The sequence below is a fragment of the Littorina saxatilis genome, unplaced genomic scaffold, assembly GCF_037325665.1.
Source record: "Littorina saxatilis isolate snail1 unplaced genomic scaffold, US_GU_Lsax_2.0 scaffold_657, whole genome shotgun sequence".
Taxonomy (NCBI): domain Eukaryota; kingdom Metazoa; phylum Mollusca; class Gastropoda; order Littorinimorpha; family Littorinidae; genus Littorina; species Littorina saxatilis.
The window spans coordinates 13,631-20,445 of NW_027126289.1; positions in this window are offsets into that span (position 1 = coordinate 13,631).

Here is a 6,815-nt window from a genome sequence, read left to right on the forward strand (position 1 = left end):
TATTAGAAACACACAGGTTATGATATTAGAAACACAAAGGTTAGATTATTAGAAACACACAGGTTATGATATTAGAAACACAAAGGTTATGATATTAGAAACACAAAGGTTATGATATTAGAAACACAAAGGTTATGATATTAGAAACACACAGGTTATGATATTAGAAACACAAAGGTTATGATATTAGAAACACACAGGTTATGATATTAGAAACATAAAGGTTATGATATTAGAAACACAAAGGTTATGATATTAGAAACACACAGGTTATGATATTAGAAACACAAAGGTTAGGATATTAGAAACACAAAGGTTATGATATTAGAAACACACAGGTTATGATATTAGAAACACAAAGGTTAGGATATTAGAAACACAAAGGTTATGATATTAGAAACATAAAGGTTATGATATTAGAAACACAAAGGTTAGGATATTAGAAACACACAGGTTATGATATTAGAAACACACAGGTTATGATATTAGAAACACAAAGGTTAGGATATTAGAAACACACAGGTTATGATATTAGAAACACAAAGGTTAGGATATTAGAAACACAAAGGTTATGATATTAGAAACACAAAGGTTATGATATTAGAAACACAAAGGTTATGATATTAGAAACACACAGGTTATGATATTAGAAACACACAGGTTATGATATTAGAAACACACAGGTTATGATATTAGAAACACAAAGGTTATGATATTAGAAACACAAAGGTTATGATATTAGAAACACACAGGTTATGATATTAGAAACACAAAGGTTATGATATTAGAAACACACAGGTTATGATATTAGAAACACACAGGTTATGATATTAGAAACACACAGGTTATGATATTAGAAACACACAGGTTATGATATTAGAAACACACAGGTTATGATATTAGAAACACAAAGGTTATGATATTAGAAACACAAAGGTTAGATTATTAGAAACACAAAGGTAAGGATATTAGAAACACACAGGTTATGATATTAGAAACACAAAGGCACCAAAACCGTGAGAAAAAACCAACTTGGCTTAGCACTTGGATACATGCAGGGATTGTCGTCATTTTGGTATATTCTGCTTTCATCAGTAAAACGTATAATGGAAGAAAAAATATAAAGTAAGAAACAAACAAACAAAGCAGAACTAACGACAGAGAGGAAGACGATGTATATATTCCTTGTGACCCAGTCTACACGTGTTGTCCTAAAGCCTGTCCTGAATTCAGCCCGAAGTCGACTTCGCGAAGTCTTTTTACCGAAAACTCCGTGCTAAAGCTCCGTGCGGCCAGCTTCGCGAAGTATACTTCGCCCAGTTAAGGACAGGCTTACCGAAGGAGCTTTCATACCGTCCCTCCATACGGTGCAAGACGTAGAACCCACCACCGTTGTGCTCAACCTGGCAACATGCGCTGATGTCAAAGAGTAGTAGCTGGCTAATCCGCCCCCCCCCCCCCCCTCGGACAACTGCCGTCCTGTGTGTGTGTGTGTGTGTGTGTGTGTGTGTGTGTGTGTGTGTGTGTGTGTGTGTGTGTGTGTGTGTGTGTGTGTGTGTGTGTGTGTGTGTGTGTGTAGAGCGATCTTTATGACATTTTACATGAGAGTTCCTGGGTATGATATCCCCAGTGGTGTTTTTCATTTTTTCGATAAATGTCTTTGATGACGTCATATCCGGCATTTTGTAAAAAGTTGAGGCGGCACTGTCACACCCTCATTTTTTAATCAAATGTATTGAATTTTTTGTAAAGCAATCTTCGACAAAGGCCGGACTTTGGTATTGCATTTCAGCTTGGTGGCTTAAAAATTAATTAATGACTTTGGTCATTAACAATCTGAAAATTGTAATTATTTTTTTTTTATAAAACTATTCATATTTACGTTAATCTTTTTCCTCATAATGTTCTGATTCCAAAAACATATAACTATGTTATATTCGGATTAAGAACAAGCTCTGAAAATTAAAAATATAAAAATGATGATGAAAATTAAATTTCCGAAATCGATTTAAAAACAATTTCATCTTATTCCTTGTCGGTTCCTGATTCCAAAAACATATAGATATGATATGTTTGGATTAAAAACACGTTCAGAAAGTTAAAAAGAATAGAGATATAGAAAAGCGTGCTATCCTCCTCAGCGCAACCGCTACCGCGCTTTTCTGGATTGTTAATTTTACTGCCTTTGCCGCGAGCGGTGGACAGACGATGCTACGAGTGTACGGTCTTGCGGAAAAATTGCAATGCGTTCAGTTTCATTCTGTGAGTTCGACTGAGCTTGACTAAATGTTGTATTTTCGCCTTACGCGACTTGTTTAAATCTGGACTTGCGCCAAACTTTTTCATGAGCTCTCTGAAAGGCAACATTTTGACATAAAATATTGTCATCATTTTCACGAGTTTTCATTCACAAGCACCTGGGAAATAAATCTCATGTTCCCCGGGGAATAAATCCCCGGTTACCATAGTTGCAGGAAGCCCTATTACATGGATAATCAAAAGCAAACCCAATAGAAACGCTCGAGGATTCTTCGGCTCTTTTCATTGGCGTTTCCCCAGACCTAAACAGACGACACTGCTTCGCCAAGTTCCAAATACGAACTGGCAAACTGGCAAATGTAAACAAAAAACAAAACTACCTCATCAAAGGTCATACATTTATGCTTTATCGCAAACAAATGAAACCTATCGATATCATATGTTTTATCTTCTCACAAAGTCATGGAGTGCGTGTATCTCTGTTTGGAGAAACACGAACGTCAAGTTTAACTGAGTCAAACCAATTGACCCCTGACACACACATTTTGACCCGTGCACAAGACGTTGTATCGATAAACTAAGCGCAAATAAAAAAAAATAATAATAAAAAAGCAAAGAACATAGCAACAAGAAATGAAGACATCTGACAAAGCCGAGCAAACAGAATGACAAGTCGAATGAAAAACAGAGAGGCAATGAGAAACAAGATCGCGATTATCTTTCCTTCGCGGCACGACGCAAATCGTTTGTGTCCTTTGACCCAATTCGTGCAGTGCTGCACGATGCAAATCTTCTGTGACCTTTGACTCAACGTAGCTTCAATATTCGATTACTAATATTTACCACTGAAAACCGAGGGGTGGAATACCGAGAGGGGCAGGGTGGTAGGGCGATGGTGAAATGTAATGAAGAGACACGTGTAGCAATAAGAGAAAACCGATTCTGCAATAACACAAACAAGAACAAAAAACCCAACACTGATCAATAATATGATCGTCTGCGTTACAGGTGTGCAAGTGAAGGGTTGGGGGGGGGGGGGGGTAACTTGATCATTAATTTGTGTGTGTCAGTGTTTGTGTTCATGGACTGATTGTAAGGGAGGGGGAGGGTGGGGTGGGGTGTGTTTCAGGTTTTGGTGAGGGTATGAAACGAGCAAAACAATACCCACACCACAAAATCTTGGAGGCAAAAAACACTCGCCGTCGCATCATTTTGTCCGCACAATATTATGTGCACCAACAACCGGAAAGAAAGGTGACAATGGAAAAATTAAGACTCATCTTTGCTTCCTGCGATTCCTTGCCCCCGACTCGAACGTCGCACGATAATCCACATAACAGATCTGTTATGAGATGGTCAACGCTGACTGTGCAAGCAAATCACCTCGTTTGAAATACGACAATCCCATCGCTCGAATGCAATGGGCACTATCGTCTCAAAGGCGCTTACTGTTGATTTCACACACCACTCTGTAGTCGGAACCTACAGAACTTCGCATCCTCAAACCTGACATACTTGTCTCAACATTATAAACTCAAATCACACGCAGTAAGTTGCTTTCGCACGACAGCTTTGAACAACGTGCTGGGGCCCCGAACATGCATTATAATAACAGAACTCGCGTTTCAAACCATGGCTCCCTGTGTTGATTTTTCACTTAATGTTGAACCACCAAAATGATGACAAAAACGATGTTTGATGGTTTGTTGCCAGACCAGCTTTTTTTGTCGGTCCTCGGGGGGCGTATCGACTTTTGTTTCATATTTATTGACCGCGGCCTTCGGCCTTGGTCAATAAATATGAAACAAAAGACGATATGCTCCCCCTCGGACCGACAAAAAAGCTGGTCTGTCAACAACCCATCAAACATCTTATATTGTCGAATGCCAGTTACAAAACTCGCATACTCATTTACTGAATTGTGTTCCTGTGAATCAGAGAGCAATGCTGTGGTGTCTGTATGGAACTGAAATGAGACTCCCGTGCCTACCCCCCCCCCCCCCCCCTCAAGAAAAAAACACCCCAGCGCGCTTAACTTAAATGTAGATTCAAAGTCGTGTTTTGACCATAAGAATAACTATTTTCAGTTGTATTATATGCAGTCTGCAGGGCAAGCAAGCACGGATACCACCGATCCAAATCTGCTTGACTTTTTTGCAAAATATGCAGCAGGCTTTCTGGTGTGTTGACTCAGTGTGTTAATGACGACACCCTTTTTGGATTTGGCCCAAATATCCTTGCTATCCCCGTGCAGTGAAGGTTTTACACAGCTGAACAAACGATAAAGAATTAATATTACACCGACGGAGAGAGAGAAGTTCCCTTTGTACATTTGAATGGTCTTTCAGGCGAGGAAATTGGCTCTTCGCCAATATGCAGATCGTTGATACATGCAATATATTATATGTCTACGCCCACGTGAAGGGTGCTTTTGTCGTACACTATCAAGGTGTCACTGAGATTGACAAAACATGTCTGAGTTTGGTCTCTTTTCGGTTACTTTTGCTATTGCGTGTATGCTCTTGGGTGCAAAGAAATTCGATCACTACTAATGATTTTTTTGTAGTTAGATTTTTTGGGGGGTTGTTTTTGGCTTGAAGTAATTAAATAATTTGAAAAAAAGACACGTTGTGTGAATATGACACACAGCGACGGATATAATATTATTATCAGTGGAGAGGATGAAGAAACCCAGACACAGTGGTTGGAAGCAGACAGTCAAGTGAGGCGGCGTGGGTTGACTCTGAGCATAGACCATTTATCCTGGACCGCCAACTAGCTCTCTCTCCGCTCTTTCTCTCTATTACGAGGTAGCGCCTCTCGCATTTAGGAACCTACGCTTACATAGCCTTTCAGAAATCATGGGGATGTCATATCCGGTGTCGATTGTAAACAAGGACAAAGTTGCCGAGGTAAGTTCTGAAAATGCTAAAATAAACTCAGCAAAAGTGCATATGGAACATGTTTTTCGATGAGTTTTGTTAAGTTTAGTTTGGAGTTTTGGAAAATCCAGTTCAGTGTCACCTCCCATTGTCACAAATAACTGGAGCGTGCTTTCTGTTCACTGTCTTCGAATCGCTGGCCTTTCAAACCGGACGTCACGCGCACCTGAAAGTCGAGAGTCGTAACCTCGAAGGGTCACGTGACGAGTTGGCGGTCCAGGCTATTTGGTCTATGCTCTGAGGCCAAGACGAGGGTGAGCGGAGAAAGAGGAGAGGTCACATGGTTAAGTAGGTCAGTGGTTATAGCCTGTTCCAGAATTAGCAGTGGTAAACATGGGAAGCTGGGCGGTTCCTTTGTCTTCCCATAAACTTTATTGTTTCCACAAGACTTGTTATTGTTTTGAGATGATACCAACATACTACACCCTCCTCTTTCTCATTGACCTAGACTACGTCCTCCCCCTCCCCCCTCCCTTCACTGCCGTTTATCGCTGTGGTCAAGATGATGCTCATTGATATGTAATATCATGGCCTCCTGGCTAGACTGCCTTTTTTGGCAAAGTAGTTGCTCAAAGTGCCATCCAGTTACGATCCCTTCAGTGGCGTGGTGGTAAGACGTCGGCCTCCTAAGCGGGAGGTCGTGAGTTCGAATCCCGGTCGCTGCCGCCTGGTGGGTTAAGAGCGGAGATTGTTACGATCTCCCAGGTCAACTTATGTGCAGACCTGCTAGTGACTTAACCCCCTTCGTGTGTAAACGCAAGCACAAGACCAAGTGCGCACGAAAAAGATCCTGTAATCCATGTCAGAGTTCGGTGGGTTATAGAAACACGAAAATACCCCGAAATCGGCGCATGCTGCCTGAATGGCGGGGTAAAAACGGTCATACACGTAAAAATCCACTCGTGCTAAAAACATGTGTGAGCGTGGGAGTCTAAGCCCATGAACGAAGAAGAAGAAGAAGAAGATCCCTTCTAAAACGAATGCTGCTGCAGGCCAACTCTAAGATGAGTTGCAGCTTAAACATAATGATATACAAGTGTTTTATAGTCATATTAAAACTGCTACGTACCACTACTGACTTCAGAGCTTATTTGCCTTTTGCTGTTTGTCATGACAAATTTGCTTGTCTGTTTGCTGTGCGTTTTTAAATACAAAGAAGTAAAAGTAGCCACTGAGCAAGCTCACTTTTCTGAATGTGTGGCATATTTTAGATGAACAAAGTTGGTAGACAACTTCAGTGCATACAATTAAAAGTTTACCCCTTGCTACTGCTGCATAGCTGTGCCTCATTTATATTTAAGATCAGCTGCAATTAGAACAAGACTGAAGATATGTATTAGATTTTTTTAATGCTGTTGTTTTCAAAGAGAAGTTCATCCTCAAAGGGTGTAAAATTATGAAGCTGAACCTGCTGCTCAATTATCTAGAACTTTCTCAAGGTAACTCATGGCATATGAACCAAATTGGAAATTTTCTTCCGGTGTTAAACAATCAAATTATGTTGATTCTAAGTTTTTAAATTGTCTCACAACAACCTGTTGTTAAATGTATAAGCAACTTCACAACACAAAACTTGTAGAATATTTAGGAACTTTGAAGGAGGTAACTCTTGGT